Consider the following 26,436-nt stretch of genomic DNA (forward strand, 5'->3'; position numbering starts at 1 on the left):
CTTCAGGAGTGGGATCGGAACTTGCAATGCGGCATACACAGAGAAATATCACAGAAAATAAAAAATCAGATGCTTTCCCTAATATGCAAAAACTAGAAAGAAATGGGTAATAGGAGGAGATCTAGTTGAAGAAAGGGCCCTATGGAGAAGAAATTAAGGTGAGCAATCAGAGGGGATGGAATGGGGAAGATGGAATCTCTTTAAAATGCATGATGTATGTAAACAAACTTAATCACCAAATCAAGCATGGGATCGAGGGAGGGGGAGGGAATGGGATGGGGTTAGGATAAAGGCTAATTGGATGATGTGTGATTGTATATCCTAACAAGTCTTGTATTCCATTGTGATGTTTGACTACAATGCGCCTATATATATATATATATATATATATATATATATATATATTAATATTAGAATGAATCTTGGAATATAGTTCAAAATATATATCTTAAGAAGTATGAATCAAAATATAAAAACCAAAATCACCTGTATTTGATGATCAATTAATTCAAAAGTTATTATCGATAGTCTATAAAATACCAGGAAAACTTTGTAGCAGGAGATGAAATAGAAAATAAAAGGATCCAAATCCTTGCTTTCATTCTGGGGGTGTGGGAGTGGGTAAAAAAATTAGTGAATGTTTGCTTGAGCTAGAGATAAGAATGGGGCAGCAACAGAGAGATGGAAGAGGTAAGGTATGAATAGTAATTGACATTACAATTATTCAGAAAACCTCATTACAGATACTTATTTGAATTATGGTCTTTAGGCAGAGACCTGAACAAACTTGCCTTGCCTAGTTTGTTCAACAATGTATGATGATGATAGTATTGAATAAGTAGAGAACTGTGTCAGTCTTAATCTTAAATATGAAGTACAGTTGTCTCTCAGAATCTGTGAGGGATCACTTCCAGAACTTCCCCTTCCTGCATGTCAAAAACCCATGCATGCTCCAGGAATATATACAATTTGCATAAAACATAAAACATCCTCCTACAGGCTTTAAATTATTTATTATAATATCCAATACAGCATAAATGCTCTATACATTGCCATAATGTATTATTTAAGAAATAATGACAAACCCAGGCATGGTGGTGCACGCTTGTAATCCCAGCACTTGGGAAGCTGAGACAGGAGGATCACACAGGTTCGAAGCCAGCCTCAGCTGAGTGAGGCTTTCAGCAACTTAGTGAGACCCTGTTTCCAAATAATAAATAGGTCTGGGAGTATAGCCCGGAGGCAGAAAGCCCCTGGGTTTCAACCCCTGTACTACAAAAAACAGCTTTTAAAGAAATAATGACAATAATGACAAAATATGTTGTACATATTTAGTACAAACACATTTTTCTCTAGGATGTTTTCGTTAAATCCCAGGTGTATGGAACTCATTAATAAGATGGGCTAGCTTGTATGCACTTTATATTTTAGATTTATTTCCTTAAGACCTTGTTTTTCCTAATTTGTAACCTTATTTTTTATTATTGTTTTTATCAACCACTTAACTATTCTGCATGTCATTTGAAACAGCTTTTAAAAGCAAAAACATTTCTAAAAAATATGCGTGTGTGTGTGTGTGTGTGTGTGTGTGTGTGTGTGTGTGTGTGTGTCTGCACGCATGTGTATTGTTACTGGGGTTAAACCTCTAAACTATACCCCTAGTTCTTTGAAGTTTATTGTCTCACCAGATTGGAGAGAGTCTCACTAAACATTGCTGAGGCTGTGTTGAATTCTGTGATTCTCTTGTCTCAGCCTCTCAAGTACTGGAATTACAGGTGTGAAGAACCATGCCAAGCTTCAGAAGTATTTTTAATAAATCCAAAACACACTGTCCTAGATTCCTCATGACTTGCTTAAGCACTACGTCTGTCATTTATTTATTTTAATCATTTAAAATTATAAACATCACTAATGTGAGCATCCTTACATAGAGATACATGCACATATTTCTAAATATTTTCTTAGCATTAGTGATTAAAGTAATGGAAAAATGGAATTGAGATTGATTTTTCATGGAGTAAATATTCAGTTTCATATTAGTATCATAAAATAAGAATTCTCTGGAAATCATCTTGTGTGTATAATAAAGAGACTAGGGAGAAATAACCTTAACTCTTGAAATCTAACTGGGTTTTCTTCAAGAAGGAAGAAATATATTGCAGTCTATAACTAGTTTAAGCAAGTTAGCATTTTAGAGATCAGAACCTGGGAATCTTTGAACAAATCTTCTCAGATTATGGAGGCAAGAAAAAAATTACCAATAATTCAAAATGCAAATGCATGAACAATCAACAAAACATATCCATGAGCTATTATGTAGCCAATTCAGTAAGTTGTGAGTCTAGAACAAATAAATAATATCTAATTTGTGTGATATAAATTTCTTTTAGACTTTTACTGGTGCTTTGTAGTCACATGGTAATGAAGTAAATAGAGATAATGATATCCATGTACATAGCAGTAAAAAAGGAAAGGAAGGGAGAAAGGGAAGGAGAAAGAGGAAGGAGTAAAATACCAGATTGGAAGGCAAACTGTAGGAAATAAGTCTCAAAAATCTGGCTTTTTTCACCTTCAGAAAAATTTAGATACTGCCAAACTTTTAGAGTTTTCTGATGGTATGATAGAAGAAAATAACAATAAAAATTTGAAGCTCATGATAATCATTGGAGGGCTACTAGATATAGGAAGACTGGCTAGTAAGTGAGCTCACTTTTCCACAGACTGGAGGATAGAGTCGTGAATAATTACACAAACAAGAGAGCTCAGGCCTACCCTTAGACTTTGCTTTTCAACCTACAGTCGAGAACTGTTGCAAAGGATAATTCTGGGTGAACATCCAAAGTTACAGTACTACAGTATTTCCTTTCTTATACTCTCTCAAAGCACTGTAAAATTGACTTTATAGTAATAGCACCAATTACAACTAGGTTCTCACATCTTTAGAGAGTCTATTAACAACCCAAGTATCTCCATCTTAGAAAGTAGTGATTAACATGGACAAAACTTAGGATACTTTCATGTACTGCCAGTTGCATCTAAAGACAAGAAAGCTTTATTACTTGCTATTCAATAAAATCATCATTGTCTTTCATTTTACTTGTTTCAATTAAATTAATACCTTGTTTTTTCTTTCAAAAAAATATTTTTTGGAATCCATGACTCCAAAATAAGTGATTTGTCAGTTTATAGGAAGATTGTTGAATGTAAAAGTAACTGTGTTCTAAATAAAATATTTTTTCTTGATTATTAGAAGAACAAGAGACAATGTGGATGGTTGGCATGCAGACTGGATCAGTCTTTCTGGAGGTATTAGGATAAACCCTTCTTAATTAAGAAATGATACCTTTACCTTAAGGCGGATGAGAAATGGATCAAAGTCTTAGCTAGGATCTGGTGAATAAGCTGCTCATAATTGCTCAAGACATTTTTCTTTATATCTGAGCCCAGACTGGAAATGATGTTAAAGTTACTGAATCACTTGTTTCTAAATAATCACTTTTAAGCATGAGTGAAAAGAATCTACTAGTCTGGTAGCACTGAATGTTACAGTCAAATCAGAGTGTAAGTTTCAGTTCTAGGCTTTCTCACTGTAGTGATCTACACCAAAAAAGTTAATCTCATCAGTGTTCATCTTTAATATTGAATTGCTGGAAATATACTCTGCACTTGTTGGAATATGTGGGAACACTCTAATATAAAAAGTTCATCATTCAATGACTGCACATAACAGGCACAATAAATGTTATCAATTATCTCTCTTGTTCCTCCTCCTTAATGTAAAATTAAATAATGTTACAGGATTTTCCTGTAAAATCATCTCCCATGCTATATATATTTTCAAATTCTTCTATTATTTTATAAAAAAAATCCCTTGAGTATTTTTTTGAAGTATATCTTTGCCAGATTCTAAGCGTAGATATTTTGATGCCAGAATGAAGTCTTGAGTATACGTAGAGTTTTTCTTTTATTAAATCCCCGCTGTGACTTTAATGGCCTCTTGAAATCATTTATGTTTGGCGTCTGTAGTCTATATTTGGTATATTTCCTCTGTATTAAAAATAGGTAATCCCATTATTTTTAATTACTGAAAATTACTTTGTAAATTTATCTTGTTTCTTTATAGTCAGCTCTTGAGTTCTGACTATACTTATCTTAATCACTACTAAACTTTTAGTTTCTGATGTTGTAGACCTAAAACAGAAGGGCTACTTAAGTTTTCATCTTTAACCAAAGAACTTAGATTAATTAAGAACAAGTATTCAATAGTTATAAGCAAGAGATGCTATTGAGATAGATGAAATAATTTTTGGACATTCAAGACTACAAAGAAAAAATATAAAACAGCTTCTGCAGGTTCATTTTCTAAAATATTATTGAGTCTACATGGTCTTCAGATACTCAGGAATAGAAAAAGTGCCAATATGCCTGATATATTTCTTTTCCATTTAAAACCTATCTTTTATTTATTTATTTATTTTATTTTATTTTATTTATTTATTTTTTTTGGGGGGCAGGTCTGGGGATGGAACCCAGGAGCATTCTACCTCCAAGATACACCCCTGCCCTATTTTTTATCCTTTATTTTGAAACCGGGTCTCACTGATTTTGCAGAGGGCCTCACTAAGTAGCTGAGGCTGTCTGCGAACCCGCGATCCTCCAGGTCTTAGCCTCCCAAATACTGGGATTATAAGCGTGCTGGGATTGTAAGTGTGCGCCACCACGCCCAGCTTATTTATTTATTTATTTTATTGGTACAGGATAGTCTCATCATGTTAATGATGGCATATCTTAAAGAACCAAAACAAAAATCAATGATTATCAAATCAAAATTTTCACAAGACAAAAGGAGTCATCAAAGACTGATGTTTTCTTTTCTTGGAAAGAAATCAGTACATCTAGAGTTGCTAAATTGTAGTATGAAGTAAACATAGATAGCAAAATATAAACTGATACAGACCGTGCAGGAATTCAAATCACTCAAGAAAATTTTGTCCCAAGTATTGATTTGTTAAGGTGATTTTAAATTTAATATTTATAGAGGTAAAGGCCCAAATTGAGCATGCTTGGTAATTGTTCCTTTATTACAAATATGGATGTGAATCCTACGTTAAATTTTAAAAACTTAAAATGTTCCTACAAAGAAATCTTTGAGTATAGATTGATACACAGTTTTCTGTTTCCTAATACTTAATTAAGAAATTATATTAACCTTCACAAACTTTTTTTCTAGAGGGAAGAGCAAGAGGGAACATTTTCCAATTTATTTAATGAGGTCAGCATAGAACTGACAATGAATAAACCCTAAGAAGAATATTATAAGAAAAATAAATAACAAGCTTATATCATTCATAAACATAGATGAAAAATCTTAAGCAAAATAAAATTTGACTAAATCCAGTAACTCAGACATTTCAGTAAGATGAATAGAATAACCTTTTAGGAAGAGAGAGGATGAGAAGAGAGAGAAAGAGAGAGAGAGAGAGAGAGAGAGAGAGAGAGAGCGAGAGAGAGCGAGAGAGAGCGAGAGAGCGAGAGAGCGAGAGAGAGAGAGAGAGAGAGAGAGAGGAAACTGAGAGAAGAAAATGGAATGGAAAAAGGAACACAAATTAGCAAATAAGAAGTATCATAAAAAATAAAGGATTCACTACAAATCCTAAAGATATTTAAAAATAAAAATGCCATCAAATTAAACAATTTATCTAAAACAAAATAAAAAACTAAGTGATAACTTCATAAGAAAAAACAAGTTCCTATAACTCATTAACTAGAAATGCAAATCAAAAATAATATAAATATAATACTGCATAGTGAAATAATGAAATCTTCTTCCATGATGTTTGAAATAAGAGAAGGATATTTACTCAACACTTATGTGGGTATTATTATACTGTTCACAGAACACAGTCTGTGGTTTTATACATAGAATCTCCTAAAAACTCCAAATAATTGTTAATTTATTAAGTGAATACAACAATATCTCATATTAAAAAGTCAATATATCCAGGTGTGGTGCTTGTAATCTCAGTATTGGAAGGCTGGAACAGGAGAATCTAGGTTCGCAGCCAGACTCAGCTACAAAGTTAGGCCCTTTGCAACTCAGTGAAACCTTGTTTCAAAAAATAAAGAATAAAAAATTAGGGCTGTGGATGTAGCTCAGAGGTAGAATTCTGCTGGGTTCCATTTCCTGTACTGCAAAATATATAAATAAATAAATAAATAAATAAATAAATAAATAAATAAGACAAAATGTCAATATAAATCAGAGCCTGGGTATGTACTTTGTAATATCAGTACTTGGAAGGTTAAGACAGGAGGATAACATGTTCGAGGCCAATCTCAGCAACTCAGGAAGACCTTATTTCAAAATAAAAATTTAAAAAGGCTGGGGTTTACTTAAGATGTAGAATACTTGTGTCTTAACAAGCCAAAGATAAAAAATAAAAATCTTGAAATGTTTAAAATATATATTTTTATGCAATAGCAATAGACACTTGGTAATGAAAGAAGTTAAACACAATCTCAGTTACTACAACATTGAAAAACATAAAATGCTTACTTACAGGCAAAATAAATAACCTCTATAATTCAAACATGCTGAAAACATTCTCTATGTTGAAACCATTCCAACACTCCAACATTTTTGATGAAATAATTTATAAGATCTAAATAAATTTAAAGATACATTCAGATTGGATGATATCATAGTGTTAATATGTAAATCATTTGCAAATTGATCTAAGGATGTAATGTAATCCTTAACAAAATTCCAGCAGATTTTTTTAAAGAAACTGACAAATACTTTAAAATTTTATGTAAATTAAAAGAACCTGCTTAAAATAACCAAGGCCATTTGAAAGTGAAGAGCAAAGTTGAAGAAGTTACTCTATCTGATCTTTAGCACTGACTCTCAAGTCTCAACATTCAAGATAGTGTAAAATAAGATCAATCAATTGAACAAAATTATGTCCAGAAATAGACCTACACATAACACTTAAAATTAGTTTTCATTATGAGGCCAAATTGATTTACTGGGGAATATAAACTCTCCTCAAAAAATGGTGCTAGAGAATATATACATATACCTTCCATTCTTAGTTCAAAACACATACAAAATTTGAGATGAATTATAGACCAAAATGCAAATGTTAGTATTATAAAGCTTCTAGAAAAAAACATTAAAGAATGTCTTTTGACCTTGGTATAGGCAAATATTTCTTTACAGAGACATCAAAATCATTGACCATAAGGAAATAAAATGATAAAATGACTTTATAAAAATTAAAAAGGGCTACTTATCAAACAGTACCATTAATAAAATGAATTGTCAAGTGAAAAACTTAGAAAAATACTGGTAATGTATGTATTTGACAATTTTTTTAATTTACAGTATTAAAGGTTTACTGCCACCAGGCATGGTTGTGCATGCTTATAATCCTAGTACTTGAGAAGTTGCTGATTGCAAGGTCAAAGCTACTATGCTACTGCACTTAGTAGGGACCCAGTTTAAAAATAAAAAATAACAGTTGGGCTTGATGGCACATGCTTGTAATACCAGCAATCAGGAGGCAGAGGGTACTGTATCTTGGTTTGCAGACAGTCTCAGCTATTTGGTGAAGCTCTTCTCAGTGAGACCCTGTTTCAAAATTAAAAAAAAAATAATAAATAGGGCTGGAGGTGTAGCTATAGAGGTATAATGCCTCTGGGTTCCATCCCCAGTACTGCAAAAAACAAAACAAAATAAAACAAAAAAACAGGGCTAATTATATAGCTCAAGGGTAGAATTCCTCTTCATTCAACCCACAGTACCACAGAAAGGAAGGAGAAAGAAAAAAAGAAATCTTAAAATTCAATAAAAAAAAAACAAAGAAGTCAACAAAAATAGACAAAATAAATGAATAGACATTTCAAGAAAAGAGAAACATAAGTGATCAATAAGCAATCTTAACCAGGGAAATGTGAATTAAAATACAATAATAGGACTAGGTCTGGTGGCGTAAGCTTGTAATCCCCACCCTTGGGAGGCAGAGGCAGGAGGATTGTATTGGTTTGAAGCCAGCCTCCCTGGCTTAAGAGACCCTGTTTCCAAATAAAAATATATATATATAAAATAGGTCTGGGAGTGTAGCCAGGAGGTAGAAGGGTTTCCAGGAACCCCAGTACCACCAAAATAAACAAATAAATAAATACAATAATATGCTAATATACCTTTACTAGGATGGCTAAAATATAAAAGAATCTTTGGTATATGTATATGTACATATATATGTATATGGTATATGTATATGTACATATATATGTATATGGTATATGTATATTTGTATATATATGTATACACACACACACACACACACACACACACACACACACACATTTTTATACTTAAAGACTAACGAGAAGATGGCGACTAAGGAAAGCAGCACATACCAGTCCTGCACATACCAGTCCTGCTGACACCCGATCTCCATCGCCTTCAAAGCAGCTTTCTACAAAAGCCAGAAAATACCATAATTAGAAAAACAACATGCTAAGTACAAGGTCATCAGAGAGCAGAAAAGAAAATTGTCTGCTTGCCCACAGGCACCACAACAACACCATATTGCTTACTGCACCCAATTCCAAAGACAAAAAGGAAAACAACCAAGGTCCTGAAGTAAGCAGCTGCAGATCATTGGATTTATAAGCCATCAGTTTCTCCTGTGCAAACACTGGCTACAACTTCCAGCAGTGGTGGCAATTGAGGCTGAGCCCACTATGCCCTCCAGAGATCGAGAGCAAGTGGCGTGCAACAACATCTGAAAAGAAACCTGTGCACCTTGCAGTTGTGGGCATCCCAGAAGCACCATCCTGCCTCACTGCACCAGATTCCAGGAATGAACAGGAAAGCAACCAAGAATCTGAAGTAAGCTGCAGATCATCGGAATTGGAAGTTATCAGTTCCTCCTGTGCAAACACCTACTAAAACTTCCAGCAGTGGCAGCTGAGCTCACTACGCCCTCCAGAGACTCAGACTGCTCAGGAACAGCAAAAGTGAAGCCACCATACCCATGGGAGAATGCCCAGCGCAGTACCCCCAGGGACACATGCAGCTGTGATTAACTCCCTAGGTCTGAGAGTTTGCGGTTCAACATGGAGGAGAAGATGGGGATGGAGTCAGCTGTTGGATATAACAGAGGCTCAGACAGACTCAGCCTCTGCATCAGGGGAAAGTGTGGGAAGAGACCATACACTTAACACTAGATTCACCTAGTAGAATCTGTGAGATAAACACAGACCACAAAAACATGGTGAGTGGGGAGAAGTCAGACCAGCTCAGCCCAGCCCAGCCCTAGCTGTGGAGAGAACAGAGACTCTAACATTGAGTTTGGTCTCAGAGGCATCTTCTATCTACAAAGAAAGGGAAAGATTGAAAGTCCATATCTGTGGAAAGCATGGAGGGTGACCTGTGCTTAATACTAGATCCAGTCCCATTGATACTAGCCAGCTGCATAGACTGAGAAAGATTCAGAGAACCAGGCTTATAGCAGAAAATGTGCCAGTGGAACTCGGAGTCTGCACAGAGAGAGAATGCAAAGGGCCAGTCTGCTGAGTATTCGTTTATTTGTAGAATTGCATTAATTTGTTATTGGTGTTTTTCTTGTGTGTGTGTATGTGTGTGAGTGTATATGCCTGTTTGTTTAGTCTCTTCCCAACCCTTCTCCCAAGTTTATTCCCTTGTACACACCTACTCTCTTCTCTGTATCTCTATTCTTTCTTTTTTCCTCCCCTTTTTCCTCTTCCTTGTCTTTTATTAAATCTACTTCATATCACTATACCAGAAACGCTACTACTAGAAAACTACTACATATTCACTATCTCTTTGAAAACCCTCTCTCAAGTTTCTTTCCTTGTACATACCTACTCTCTTCTCTCTATCCCTTTTCTTTTTTAAACCTTTTTCCCTCTTTTTTGTCTTGTATTAAATCTACTTTATATCACTGTACCAGAAACTCTATGTTGGTTTCTAGAATACTACTACATTTTCACTACTATTCTTTACTATATACTACCTTACTAAACTCATATTCTCATTCTATTTGATACTATCTGAGGCTTTACCATATTCTTGTATTTGCAACTTCACTTCCATCCTCACTCAAACTTCACTGTTGAATACAGCACAACTTGCCATTGGGTATATCAGCTGACACATAGAGACTGAGAGAAATCTATTCAAAGCAACAGATACCAACTTCTGAAATCATGAGAAGGAGGAATAACAAGGAAGCAATGAGCACCCACAAGACCACAATAACAGCACCTAACAACACAGAATTGCAGGAATCTCCAGAAGACCAAATCAGGAATGTAACTGTAGAAATAATACAGGGCTTCTAAAAAGAATTTAGAAAGAGCCTGAAAGAAATAAAGAATGCAATCATAGAAGTGAAGGCAACAATTCAAACTATAAGCAACTTATTAGACCAAATGAAGAATAAAATCTTGCTCCTATTAGGCAGAATAAATATTATTAAAATGGCCACACTTCCAAAAGTGATCTACAGATTTAATGCAATAACCATTAAATTACCAAGGTCATTCCTCACAGATAGAAAAATCAGTCTTTAAATTTATTTGGAACAACAAAAGACTCAGAATAGCCAAAGTAGTTCTCAGCAACAAAAACCATGCAGGAAGAATCACAATACCTGACTTTAAAGTATACTAACTACAAAGCCATAGTAATAAAAACAGCATGGAGCTGGCACAAAAAGAGACACATAGACAATGGAGCAGAATAGAAGACTCAGAAACAAATCCACATACTTATTTCAAATTGATTTTTGACAAAGGGCCCAAAAACATACACTGAAAGAAAATAAATTGTTCAACAAATGGTGTTGGCAATACTGGTTAACTATATTCATAAAAAGTAAAAATAAATCCCACTTTCTTGACCTGCACAAAAGTCAATTCAAGATGGATCAAAGACTTGGATATCAGACAAGCAACCTTAGCAGTCCTTGAAGAGAGCATTGGTCCAACACTGCAGTACATAGGCACAGATCAAAACTTTCTGAACAAGACCCTGGAGGCACAATGAACTAAAAGATGAATCAATATGTGAGATTGCATGAAACTGAAGAGGTTCTGTACAGCAAAGGAAACTATCAAGAATGTCAATCAAGAGCCAATGGAATGAGAGATTTTGCCAACTACTCTTCCAATAGAGATCTAATATCTAGAATATACAGAGAACTCAAGAAACTCAATACTAAAAAAACAAATAACCCAATCAAAAAATGGGCAAGTGAACTAAATAGACACTTCACAAAAGAAGAAATTCAAATGGCCGATAAATGCATAAAAAATGCTCAACTTCATTAGCAATCTGAGAGATGTAAATCAAAACTACCCTGAGATTTCACCTAACTCCAAAGAGAATGGCAATCATTCAAAACACAACAACAAATGCTGGCAAGGATATGGAGAAGTAGGAACTCTAATACATTGTTGGTGGGATTGCAAATTAGTGCAAACACTTTGGAAAACTGTATGGAGGATCCTCAGAATAGGAATGAACTTACCATATGATCTAGCAACACCACTTCTGGATATCTAGCCAAAAGAAAGGAAACCAAACTGCCAAACTAATGCATGCATATTTATGTTCATAGCTGCGCAATTCACCATAGCCAAACTATGGAAATAGCCAAGATGTCCATCAACAGATAAATGAATTACAAAACTATGGGATATATACACAATGAAATTTTACTCAGCCATAAAGAAAAACACAATTACCTCATTTAGAAGGAAACGAATAGAACTGTAGAACATTATACTAAGTGAGATTAATCAGCCATAAAAAATAAGAAATCAATGCTCTCCCCAATATGTGAAAGCTAGAGAGAAAATAGGTAATAGGAGGAACTCTAGATGAAGAAAAAGTTACTATAGATGAGCAAATAAGGTGACCTAACTGAGGAGATGGGAGGAAAGAAGAAGATATTCTCTAATGTGCATGATGTTCTTGAATAAACATATCAATGTCAATCACTAAGCCAAATATGAGAAGAGAAAGGGGGAGAAAATGGTGTGGTAATTAGGTAAGAGCTAATTGGGTGAGGTGTACATGTATGTATCCACCATTTAAAACCCCATTAAGATATATGACTACAATGCACTAATAAAAATTTTAAATTATATAATTAATATTTCTATATATACATAATATTTCAATATATATGTATATATTACATATATCTATATCTCTATATCTATCATCTATCTATCTATCTATCTATCTATCTATCTATCTATCATCTATCTACATACATATTATTCAGCACCAGAAGCACAAGATCTTGTCTGCTACAAGATGAATGACCCTGGAAAAATTCATTCTATGTGAAATAAACCAAATGTAGGAAAATAAATTGCATAATCTCCCTGGTATGAAGTCTTTTTTTTTTTTTTTTTTTTTTTGCGGGTCTGGTGTTGGAACCCTGGGGCATTTGACCACTGAGTTACATCCCCTTCCCTATTTTTTATTCTTTATTTTGAAATAGGTTCTCATTAAGTTGTGGAAGGCCTCACTAAGGAGCTGAAGCTGTCCGTCTCACCCTCCCGAATGCTGGGATTACAAGCGTGCACCACCACGCCCAGCTGTGAAATCTTGTTTAAAAAAATCAAATATACAGAATTAAAGAACAGAAGAGTAGTTATCAGGGTTAGGGACTGTGGAGGAACTGGGAAGATATCAGTTAGAAGCTACAAAGTAAAAGATGTGTAGAATTAAGGATTCTAGAACTCTAAGGTATGAAATGAAGATTATATTGCTAATGAAATTGTATTATATGTGTATTAATAATATATAAGATTTTAGCAGTATTTCCACAAAATAAAAAGCATGTGTATCTGTATGAGCTATGTTAGTTTTCACAATAGTGACCTTTTTATAATCTACCTGTATCTCACAGCATCACCTTTTATGCCTTAAAATACACACAATATAACTTACTTTTAAAAAGACAAGATAAATATACAGCAAGAATATGCTTTGAGTGGAACTCTCATATATTGTTTCTAATAGTATAAACATATTTTTTAATTTTAATAATTTGCAAAATACTTTATAAACTCACGTCTACACTTTGTCCTACAGCTTAAATAATGTTTCTTTATCAATGAGAAAGTAAAGCAGAGTGCCTTGTGTACCTACTTTAGAATAAGAAAAACAATCCAGATGGCCATTAATATATTAGTGAATAAACTGTGTTATTTTTATGTCATGTAATAATACAAAACTTTAAAATGAATGAGCTGCTGTCATATACAGTATGTTCCTTTCAGATGTACCATGCTGAGTAAAAGTATCTAGGCACCACAGGATCCAGTCATACCACATTTGGGCATCTTTCCAAAAAAGCTGAAATCAGAATATTTTAGTGATATATGCCTATCCATGGGTATAGCAGCACAATCCACAATACCCAAAGTATGAAACCAGCCTAGATTCCGTATGAACACCAACATATGGATAGACTTTAATGCTGTAATATATACACACAATAACATTTTACTCAGCTATATAGAAGAAAACTTATGTCCTTTACAAGAAAATTAATGAAACTGAAGATTATCATTATTTTTACTGTATTGGGGATTGAACTCAGGGACTTTCTACCTCCAAAATACAACCCCAGACCTATTTTTTTTTTTTTTTTTGGTCTTTATTTTGAAACAGTGTCTCACTAAGTTTCAGAGGGCCATATTCTAGCTGACCTTGGCCACAAACCTGGGATCCTCCTGTCTCAGACTCCCACATACTGGGATTATAAGAGTGCACCACCATGCCCAGCTTGAAGAATATCATTCTAAGTGAGTTTAACCAGGTCAGAAAGTTAAGGATTGTATGTTTTCTCTCATATGTAGAATCTAGAAAGAAGTTGTGGGAACCAAGAAGGAATTTAAGATAAAAAGGAGAAACTCCAGTGGATAGATGGAGAGGGTCTAGGGAAGGAAAAGAGGGTGAAGAGACCGGATGGAGGAAACAGTTCAAGTAATGCTATGCACATATATGAACTAGTGGGCTGGGATCCAGAGAGAAACGCACCAAGTTCCCTGTACATCTATGTTCATATTAGGCTGACCCTCATTATGACGAGTAATTACAATATACCAATAAAATAATTAAAAACAAGCTAGACAATGAAGAGTACATACTTGATAACTTTTTTTCTATGAAGTTTTAAAACATGTTAAATCTATCTACTGTAATGGGAAACACATTGTTGGCCACTGTGAGGGTAGTTTTCAATGGATAAAGGTAGTAGAAGAATCCCTAGGTAATAAAATGTTCTTTTTCTTAATAAAGTAGACTCAAGTACTGTCAAAACTGACCCAACTGCACACTTGAGATCTATGGATTTTACTATGTGTAAACTATGCCTCAAAAAAGTTAACATTTTGAAAAGAAAGAAGGATTAAATCAAAAGAATTTTGGATCTCAAGATTCTGAATTAGTAATATCCAAAAGAAGTAATCACATTTACATTTTATTCACAGAAAAAATTGTGTTTTGAGTTCAGCAAAAAGCAATTGAGTTATTTTAAACAAAGAGTAGCATTATCTAGTTCATATTTTTATGAAGATCACTTTAACTGTGCATAAAATGACCTGTTAAGTTAAATTTATCATAAAAATATGACATTGGCAAAACATTAGAAAATCAATTATATTACTAACCAAATCTTCAGTTAATGAAAGAAAACCCCTGATAATTTCAATAGATGCAGGAACGTATTTGATTAAAAGTTAAATATCTATTCATGGTAAACACAATCAGCAACCAAGTAATAGGAATTTATTTGAATGAATAAGACTTATTGGAAACAAAATATATAATATTGAGGTGTTGGAAACATTTTTTGAAAATTAAAACCAGGCCGGGCGTGGTGGCGCACGCTTGTATTCCCCGCGCTTGGGAGGCAGAGACAGGAGGATCGCTCAGGTTCAAAGCCAGCCGCGCGCTGGTTTAGGAGACCCTGTTTCCAAATAAAAAGTGTAAAAATAGGTCTGGGAGTGTAGCCCGGAGGTAGAAGGGCTTCCAGGAACCCCAGTACCACCAAAAAAAAAAAAAAAAAAAAAAAAAAAGAAAAGAAAAGGAAAGACAAAAGAAAAGAAAAAGAAAATTAAAACCAATAAACCAATACAAGAATAATCACTATCACAACATGCTTTCAACAATTGTACTCAGCAGCCAAAAGGGGGCAGTTAAGATAAAAGACAGAGAGATTAAAGGTTCATAATAATATAAGGATGTAAAAAACTCATTATTCACAAAAGAGGACTGCCTACATAAAAATATGAGAATCTAATATATTTTTTCAATTTCATGTTAACTATGACAGTTCAATACATGTAGTTCTCAAATTCACCAATAAGCTTTCAAATAAATAGACTTTATGAGCATTGCATGAAATGTTACCTATTATTAATAACTGACATGATTTTTATATAGTTCTTTCTGAAACTAAATAAAACTTTAAAAAATTTAGAAAAATATTTGATAAACAGTTTAGAAAAGGTATAGCATAAACTTTAAAGGACTCCTGTATTCATTCAGCCCCAAGCAAGGAATGTCACTTACATCATTACTGTGAGTTTATTTTTTAAATTTATTTTTAGATAGATCATATTGAAAATGGCATACATTCAGACTGTGCTTGGTGCCCTTTCTAACCCCTCTTCTCCTTCCCCTCGTCCCAAAAATGAATGTCCAGATTAACCATGCAACATTCATACTTTTACACATATTCAGTTGTAGTCTTCTATTAATCAACCTCACCCTTCTTCCTTTCCTACCCAGTAGCTTAAGAAGTTGGAACTCCGTGGCCGCCTTCAAGTTCTTGGATTATTTTTCTGGATTTCTTGGGGTTGCCATATCAGCCAGTGCTGGGACTCACGGTTTGGGCTGGTAGCCCACACTGATGCTGGTGGCCAGACCATGTCCACAGCAGGTCAGTCGCATGCTTGGTTTTTTGCAGTGGATCTCGCAGTTCAGAGTACTGGACTCCTTCCATCGTGGTTTCTGGTTCGGGTTTTTTTTTTTTTTTTTTTTTTTTTTTTTTTTTTTTGGTGGTACTGGGGTTCCTGGAAGCCCTTCTACCTCCAGGCTATACTCCCAGACCAATTTTATACTTTTATATATTTGGAAACAGGGTCTCTTAAGCCAGCACAGCTGGCTTCGAACCTGCATGATTCTCCTGTCTCCACCTCCCAAGCGCGGGAATTACAAGCATGAGCCACCACACCCGACTCTGGTTCTGTTTTGGTTCATGAGCTTTATTTTTTTTTGTTTGTCAAGACACTGCCTTCTCAGTAGTTGAACTTTATTAGTTTCAGCTACTGGCATGTGCTGTGTTCCACTGTTGCCATTTTGAATCCTCCCAAAGTTTGAGTTTTATAAGAAAAAAAAAAATAAGACATGAAAAAAGAAATTCTTTCTGATCTAATTTAATTTGGAAATAAGTTTTATACAGAACAATTAAGCAATAAAGAATTACTGCAACAGAGTACAGGTATATAATTACTTGCCAAAATCACTTTCGTTTGGAGAGCAATATTCATAACATTGTTGTATTTGCTTTTATATAGTAAGGTTTGAGGACTCACACTGAATATTAAAGTAGAAGATATTATAGTGATTTTTTAAAATTTGCTTCCAAGAAAGGAAGTATCAGTCAATGAGAACACAACCCCTTCTCTTATTGCTAGAATCTGAGTGTGCTGACCCTTGGTCAAGGTATTCAGGAGAGTTTCAATGAGGCTGTAAGTAGAGAACATTCATTAAGAAGGCCCAAGGTTTTAATGGTTGAGGTGACATATTTAACTTTAAATTACTGACTGTTTAAATTAAAATACAAACATTTATGAAACATTCAGATGTTTTAAAAATAATACATATGAACAGATAAAAATCTACAGTAGATGTACAGGCAAACAGAAATTCTAATCATTGCTGAACCTCTAAAACAATCATTGTGCACACACTGGGATTTTCCTCTTTTTTTTTCTTCTCTCACTGTCACTCTATAATCATATATATAATGAATTAAAAATGAATTATATAATTGGGTCTGTTGCCCTTTCTCATTTATCTGGCTATTTTGTTTCTTAAATGACAATATACTGCATTCGTAATTGTAATTAGTTATATTTAAAATGACTCCTATATCTCATGAAAACTAGGTAGCAATGTTGGAAGCAGGGCTTAGTTGCTAAGGAGGAGCCCTTGGGAATGTGCCCTTAGGGATTGATTACTGTGGTCCCTCATCCCTCTGCTCTCTTTCTGCTTCTAGACTTCATGATAGGAAAATTAAGTCTTGTGCTCTGCCTCTCTCTGCTTCCCACCACCATACCCTGAGTTCTACAGTCTCTGGCCTCACATAGACCTAGCCCAAAAAATCTCCAAGGAAACCACAAGCAAATAAATATCTCTTCCTCTAATTTGCATCGTCCATCTCTTAGATTATAACAGTGGAAATGAAACTAAGACAGAAAGTGATATAAGAGAGGGGTCATGGCTATATTGATGTATTGATGTATGACCCTATACTTTTTTTGTGTGTGTGATACTGGGTTTTCTGGAAACCCTTCTACCTCCAGGCTCTACTCCCAGACCAATTTTTACCTTTTTTTTTTTTTTTTTTTTTTTTAAACAGAGTCTCTTAAGCCAGCACGGCTGACTTCAAACCTATACAATCCTCCTGTCTCTGCCTCCCAAGCGCAGGGATTACAAGCGTGTGCCACCATGCCTGGCTGACCGTGTACTTTTTGAATATTTGGAATTGGTTTGTGGGTATAAGTTGTAAGGGTCAGAATGTGGCTAGAAAGGTGGAACTCAGAGACAGTGCTAAGAAAATTTTGGAATGCAAATAGGTCTGTTTAGGAAAATAAAGTACAGGCGATGTGTATCACTTTCTGGTAAAAACTTATATGCATTTTTTCTGTATTCAGAAACATTATGTAAGGTCAATATTAAGGGTAATGGGTTAATTAAACTGGCAGAGAAATCTCAAAACATCAAAGTATCCAAACTCTTTTATGGATACCAATGCTTGTATTCAGAGAATTAAACACTGAATTTCAGGAGCAGAAAGTTAAGCAGAGAGACTTTATAGATTTACAATTCAGCCAGAAAGGCATGTGTAAAGCTGGGGTCCAGAGAAATGCTGATGTGAAAGAAAGTAAAATGCCTGAAAGGAGGTTGAACATTTGGCATAGGAACAAAGAAAGGAGCCGTTCAAGCCCAAGTGCATAACCAAGGAGCAAGGGCAGTGATCTTCACTCATTAGTCTCCTATGGCCTTGATGGAGCACCTGCTATGGGAATAGACTTTGCTGTGATAATGATAGAAGGCGGATCCAGTGACAAAGATTTAAGAGTGACTACCTTTCCTGACATTGGTCATTGCTCATTAGGGCTAGGTTTGCTGAATAAAAGGGGTCATGGAGATTTGCTCACAGATTTCAAAGGATGCTGTGGGAAACCAGGCAAAGGGTAGCAGGGTCAGAATCCCAGCAAGTAACCCCAAATGCAGAAATCTGTGAAGCTGTGAGAATGAATGCAAGGTTGCAAGAAAAGAAACCCATGATTTTTAAATGCCAGAAACATGGAACATCTGAAAGACATGGCTGAAAGCTTTGAGCCATGAAGCCAAGATGGAACGGGGAGTACACTGCCTCTTGCAATCAGCCGGGCCACAGGGTCAGGGCTGCCAAGGTCCCTTGGAGATCACTTCTCACTGCCATGTGCCCTGAATGACAGAAACAAATCCACGGGATTAAATGCTTGTCCTGATGGGTTTCAATACTGTTATGATTTCATTTCTTTTTTTCTCTTTTTCTCTTTTTGAATGCAAATGCTTACTTTTTGCCATTGTATATAAGATGCATTTAACTTGCTTTTTATTTTTATTTTATTTTATTTTATAGGAGTTCACAGTGAAGAATACACCTTGAGTCTCAGAGAAAAACATTGGACTTTGGCTACTTTTGAGGGATGCTGGCTCTTTTAAGACTGTGAGAATTCTTGGAGGTGGATTGAATAAATTTTTCACTGTGAGGTGATCTAGGGGGCCAGGGGTAGAATTTAATGGTATTTAAAATGTTCCCCTGCATTTTGTGGAAACAAGTAACAATGATGAAAGCAGGAATTAGTTGCTAAGGAGGAGTTATTTAGGCTATGGCCTCTTGAGATTTTATATTGGTTCCTTCCCCCCCTTCTCTTTCTCTGCTTCTGGCATGCCCGGTGTGATAGTGAGTGCATTTAATCTCCCACTATCTGCTTTCCACCTCCATGTTGTAAGATCTGCAGTCCCCACCTCACTTGGATGAAGCCCAAAAATCTCCATGGAAACCATGAGCAAATAAATCTTCTGTTTCAGTCACCATTCTTACAGATATAATATAAAGAACTGGCCACATAACTTAGAGGACAATTTATTTTATTATGGTTTTGGCAGAAAGTGGGAGAGCATATGAGCTGTGCTCCTCACATCTTTAGGGCCAAAAGCAGGAGAGGGAGCAGAGGGAGAGGAATCATGTATTCTCATAGGTCATATCCCCCAAAATCCATCCCTTCCAGCCACACCCTATAAGCTCAGAACATGACCCAGATTAATCCATTATAAGGGATTTATTCACTGTTGATATTACAACCCTGGAGAATCAATTATATCAACTCCAAATATTAATAAACAAGCTCTTTAGGGGAAATTTTATATCTAAATATAACATTATATCCCTGGCCCTTAAAGAACTCATGCCTAGCTCAGAATGCAAAATTAATTTAGTCTTTTCTAAGAGTTCTCAAAGTTTTAACAGTTCTAGCACTGTTGAAAAGCCCAACTTCCAAAGTCACCTCTGAGACTCAAGGTAAACTATTGTGAGGCCATTTAAGAAAATGAAGATTGGATTTCCGGGAAGATGGCGACCGAGAAAAGCGGGGCTTAAGAGCCCCGCTAACAACCAATCTCCATTACCACAAAATCAGCGCCTTTCATAGCCAGAAAACACCATCACCAGAGAAACAAAAAAAATCACCAGACTCCAGAGAGAAAGTGGACTGAGAACAGAGCTCAGAGCCACAGAGGAGATACACCAGCCTCACGCCCGAGGACGCGGCAGCAACACCATACTGCCGGCGGCAGCGGCAAATTCACCGGACAGCTACAGCAAGCTGAGGTGAGCCGCTGCAGAACAGCCAGGCGGGATTTCTCACCGCAGGTAAAATCTAAAGCTCCCAGTGGCTGAGCTCAGCACAAGCCACAGGGATTCAGAGTGGAAATCAAAACCAAGAAGAAAAATGCCAGCCTCACGGCCGAGGGTGTAGCAGCGGCGCCATATTGCCACCGGCGGCAGCAGCAGTGAATTCACCGAGTCCAGTACAGCTACATCTGCGTACTCAAGAACAGTGAGTCAAATTGCGGGCCACAGAGGAGAAATCCCAGTACTGTACTCCCTGGGACTTGACCCAGTGGGGGAGTGGTAGTGGCAGAGATATCACACCATAGGAGAACGTGCAACCTGGCACCCCCCCACAGTCTAAAGCAGCCTCTATCGACTGTATGGGTCGGAGACTCTGTGATACAACCCAGTAAAGGAGTAGTGGGGTCTGAGATACTACTGACTCAAGATCCAGAGCACCTTAAGTGAAGTCATAGTGACCCAAGGGAAGAACCCAGAGAAAGCACAAACTTCCGAAATCATGGGAAAGAGGAATAATACTGGATCAATGAATGCCCACAACCCCTCAACATCAGAACCCGATAAAACAGAAAATCAGAGATTTCTAGAAGATCAAATCAGGAAAATAACGGTAGAAATAATAGAGGTGCTTCGAAAAGAACTCAGAGAGAGCCAAAAAGAGATAAAGGATGCAATTAATGAAGTAAAGGCCTCAATTCAAAGCACAAACAACCGATTAGACCACATGGAGAACAGAATCTCGCTCTTAGAAGATGATCATTCCAAAAAATGAACGCATAGTTTCTAATCTAGAAAAAAATATCTGACAGCAGGAATCTGATATTGAAGAAATATGGGCCCATTTTAAGAGAGCTAACCTAAGAATATTTGAAATAGAGGAGGGAAAAGAAAGTGAAACCAAAGGGATCAACAATCTCTTCAAGGAAGTAATAGCAGAAAATTTTCCAAACATAGAGCAAGAGGTTGATACTCAGGTCCAGGAAACTTATAGAACTCCCTTTAGACAGGATCGGAGAACAGGATCCCCACACCACATAATTGTCAAAATGACCAATGTGGAAGCCAAGCAGAGAATCTTAAAGGCAACAAAAACAAAGGGCCAAGTGACATTCAGAGGCAAACCAATTAGAATCACTCCAGACTTCCCAAACCAAGTCATGAGAGCCAGAAAGGCTTGGAGTAACATATTCCAAACTCTGAAAGCAAAAACTTTCAGCCAAAAATTTCCTACCCAGCAAAACTTTCTATCAAATTAGATGGAGAAATAAGAAGCTTTCATGACAAACAGAAACTGAAGGAATTTATGTCTTCAAAACCAGCACTAGAGAAAATACTCAAAGAGATTAACTACAAAGAAGAAATAGGTAACACACACCAGAACCAGAGAAACAAGAGTTTCCATCCAACAGTCAACTAAGATTGGTTATCTGTGGAGATTCATTACTTATGTTAGTTTTTTTACCTATCTCTAAATGGTATTGTTTGCCTTTATTGTTGTTAATTTTTAGGATTTCTAGTTGGAATATTAATATACCTTCAGATATAGCATTTGGAAATATTTTATCCCATTCTATTAGTAACTGTTAACTCTGTTTACATTGTCTTTGGATATACAATATTTTTTTTTTTTATTTTTTAGGGAGTTTTTATACTCTTCTGTTGCCTGTGCCATTGAAATCATATCCAAGAAATCACTGCCAATTTCAGTGTTGTGAGGTTTAATGACCCAGATTTTCTCCTAAAAGTTTATAGTCTTAAGATTTATATTTAGATCTTTTATCTATTTTGAGTTAATATTTGTATATGGGATTAGGTAAGGGTCCAACTTTATTCTTTTCCATGTAATTATTATGTTTCAACAATATTTAGTTAAAAGATTATTATTTCCACCACCAAATGTTTGTGGAAACCTTGTCAAAAATAACTTGACAATATAGGGAAGAATTTAGCTCTAGGCTTTTATTTAACTCCAATGGTTTATATATCTGTCTTTAGAACAGTACTACACTGTTTCAATTATTGTAGCTTTATATGGTTTGAAATCAGAAAATATATATCTTCTAGCTTTGTTCTTTTTCAAGATCATTTTGGGTATCTAGAGTCCATATTCCATATTAGGATAGATTTTTTTTCTGAAAAATAAATATATAAATATATGATAGTTTCACCTAAAAAATAGAAAAAAAATATTCTCTGGTAAGAAAGAAAGTAAAAAGAAATATTGAAATGTTATCTTTAAGTCATCAAAAGCTTGGTATCAGACAAATGAAACTGTTATGTGAGATTATCATTTTAAATTTAGGATAAATTGCTCTAATACTCGATGTCAACCACTAAGCCAAGCATGGGAGGGAGGGATGGGGAGAGAATGGGGTGGGGATCGGGTGGGGGCTGACTGGGTGATGTGTGCATGTATGTCTACAAAAGTTTGTATCCCACTACGATGTATGAATACAGTGCACCAATAAAAAAAAAAAAAAGATAGAAATACAGAAGACAGTTAAAGCCCCATGCCACTCAGAATGGCACAAGGGGGGGGGGGGGGCGATTAGAAGGAATTCACCAAAAGATCCCTGCATGCTGAGTGTTCTTATCCTGACCAAGTCTGTGGCAGATCCTTTGATATGTAGATATGCTGCCCTAGCCCAGGTATCTGCTCTGAGGCAGGAGGGGCAGCTCTGTATCTGGCACAGACCTCACACCTTTTGTTATACTCCCAAAATGTGTTAATTTGCTTATCCAGGATCTGAGATTTCCTCCCATTCTTGAGGAAGTTTGTCTCTGTAAAGAGGCCCTTTTCCCTGGCGCTCCTGGCTTTTTTTACTTCCAAAGATATATTTTTAAAATTTGAAATCCTTCCCAATACTGGAACATTAATACATTTTGAAACCTTTTCCCAATACTGGTACAGGAAGGAAGGAAGGAAGGAAGGAAAGAAATGTATACAGCTTACTCAGTATTTAAATTTTTGCTAATTTGATATAAGAAAAATGGTACTTTGTTTTTACTTCATTATTTTTATATTAATTACTCTCTCGGTTTTCCTAATAGAGTTACTAGCCTACTGTATTTTTTCCAAAGTAAAACATCTATTCCCAACATTTGCTTTTTAGAGACTTAATTTGTTAACTACTAAAAACATTCATCCTTTGTACCTATTGATGGCTAAATACTGTTCCTGTTTGGCATTTAGCTGCATTTATGTTTTCAACATCATTCTTTATCCCTATGCAATAAAATATATTAATATTTCAAAAAAAAGACAATGAAGATCAATATAAAAATTAAATTAAATACATTCAATATACAACTACAAAGAGAGAATATTTGTATTTCCAAAGAGTGGAATAGAACCATAGAAATAAGGGACGGGACCAAAACAGTAACAAAATCCATCAGGACAAGCATTTGATCATGCAGCTCCGCTTCTGACACCCAGCACACATGGTGGTGAGATGTGTTCTCCAAAGGGCCTTGGAAGCTCCAACCTTGTGATCTGGCAGATTGTAATGTGTAGTTTACTGCCTCTCCCAGCCTGGCTCCATAACTGGAAGGTAACAGCCTTTCCTTGTAGATATTCCACATTTCTGGCATTTCTAAATCTCAGCATCCCCCCCCCCCCCATAAGCGTGGTTTCATGCTCAGAGCTCACAAAGTGCCTTATTTGAGCCTGCTTATAGGATTCAGATCTTGCCCTACTTTGCTGGCTTCCAAGTTCTTTCTTTGAAACCTAGTGGGAGGCCTCCATGCCCACCCCTTTCTAGCAATGCCAGCATTATGTGAGCTCTGAGATGGGCCACTGTTTGAAGAGGTAGCCATGTCCTCCTTAATCATTGCTGCTGGGGCCTTTTTTAATCACAGTTCCTGAGTCTGCTCAAGGCAGGCAGCCACTCAAGTCCATCTGGACTTCCACTGACCTCAACTTCATCTGCTGCCTTCATCATAGCCATTTCTAGTCCCATCTTCATCACAGTTACTGTTTATTCCTTCTTTTGGCCATTTTTTAATTTAATGACATCATCTTTCTGATCCCCAGATTTAAACATGACTCTCCAGCCAAACTGCAAATCTATAAGGTCTTTTTGATTTACTTTCCACTTCTGAAGTTCAGTGTACAATTCACTGAATGAGGAAATCAATATACATAATGCAGTTTGGAAATTTTGATGTTTTGATATTTTCTCCACCAGTTTATCCAGCCCATTATCTTTCAATTTATTCTCACACAAAATTTCAGGTAATGAATAAAATGTGAATAAGTTCTTCATCAAAGTGTAGCATGTATGGCCTCTAATCCATTTTCCCATGGAGTCTACTTGGCCATTCAAAATCTCCTTAGTATTGTCTCTACAATCCACCCTTATGGCCACATTTTGACCCTTCTTATTCCTTCTCACAAACTAGTTTCAAAAAGTCACGATCTACATGGTCAGATTTGGATATAGCAGCAACCCCACTTTTCTGATATCATTTACTATTCCACTCAGCATTCTTACTGAGCTATAATCTCAATACTTGACCACTTAACTTAGAGGAAAGATTTATTTTCTTATGGTTTTGGGTACATTTCATATGAGGACAGGCTTGACAACCTCAGGGCATAATAGTAGACTGGAAGCAAGACAGAGCAGGAGTAGGAGCAGCTATAATAATCCCTAAAGGTGCATCCCCAGGGACCCACCCTCTTGAACCACCCTACCAGGCCAGGCTATCATCCATAAAAATGATTGCAATGATTTAACCACTATTGTAGTTACAACACTCAAGACCAAATTACAATAACCGCAAACATTAATATATGAGCTCTTTCAAGGACATTTTATATCTAAATGTAACATTTTTCTTCTTCTAAGTTGTGTGATTAGACAATAATGCTTGGGAAGTAAAAACCAGAAAAATAGAAACTGAGCATTTTAATTGCCATTTAAAATCTTTGATATTCCATTCCAAATATTTTTCTTTTGGTTTCCATGTTTTATGTGATATTTAAATAGCATCTCTCATAAATAATTCCATTAAATTACCAAGGCCATTCCTTAGAGACAAAGAAAAATCAGTCCTTAAATTCACTTAGAACAACAAAAAGCCCAGAATAGCCAACATAGTTCTCAACAACAAAAACCATGCAGGAAGAATCACAATACCTGAATTTAAACTATACTACAAAGCCCTAGTAATAAAAACAGCATGGCACAAAACAGATACATAGACCAGTGGAGCAGAAAAGAAAACTCAGAAAAAAAATCCACACACTAATGTCCAATTGACTTTTTACGAAGGATCGCAAAATATGCACTGTAAAAAACGATAGCCTGTTCAACAAATTTTCTTGGCAAAACTGGTTAACCATAGACAGAAAAGAATGGAAATTAATCTCACTTTTTTTTTTATCCTGAAAAAGGTCAATTCAAGATGGATAAAAGACTTGGAAATTAGATCAAATACCCTGATAGATCCAACATTCTAACACATAGGCACAGGTTAAAACTTTCTCAACAAGACCCCAAATGCAATAAGCCAAAAGGCAAATCAATACATGAGATTGCATTAAACCGAAGAGCTTCTATATATCCAAGAAAACTATTAAGAACCTCAACCAAGAGCCAATACAATGGGAGAAGACTTTTGTCTACTCCTCTGATAGAGGACTAATATTTAGATTATACAGAGAATTCAAGAAACTCAGCACTATAAAAACAAATAACCTAATCAACACATGGGCAAACTTACCATATGATCCAGTAATACCACTTCTGGGTATCTACCCAAAAGAATAGAAACCAAACTACCAAAGTAATGCATGTGTATCTATGTTCATAGCTGCACAATTCACCATAGGCAAACTACGGAACCAGCCAAGATGTCCATCAACAGATAAATGGATTACAAAATTATGAGATATATACACAAAAAAATTTTATTCAGCCATAAATAAAACACAAGTCATAGATACAAAATAAAGTGGCTTTACCATTCCAATTGTAGCTATTTTTCTAAGGATTGTGTAGCAAATGACAGTGAAACTTCTTGAAGGTGTGGAAATTAGCTGATAAACTCTAGTATAAAATTGATACAGCATAAGCCAGGTATGGTGGCATATGCTTATAATCCAAGCATTTAGGAGGCTGAGATGGGAAGATCATGGTTCAAGGACAGCCTCAGCTACTACTTAGTGAGGCCCTTT

The sequence above is a fragment of the Muscardinus avellanarius genome, assembly GCF_963383645.1.
Source record: "Muscardinus avellanarius genome assembly, chromosome: 2".
Lineage (NCBI taxonomy): Eukaryota > Metazoa > Chordata > Mammalia > Rodentia > Gliridae > Muscardinus > Muscardinus avellanarius.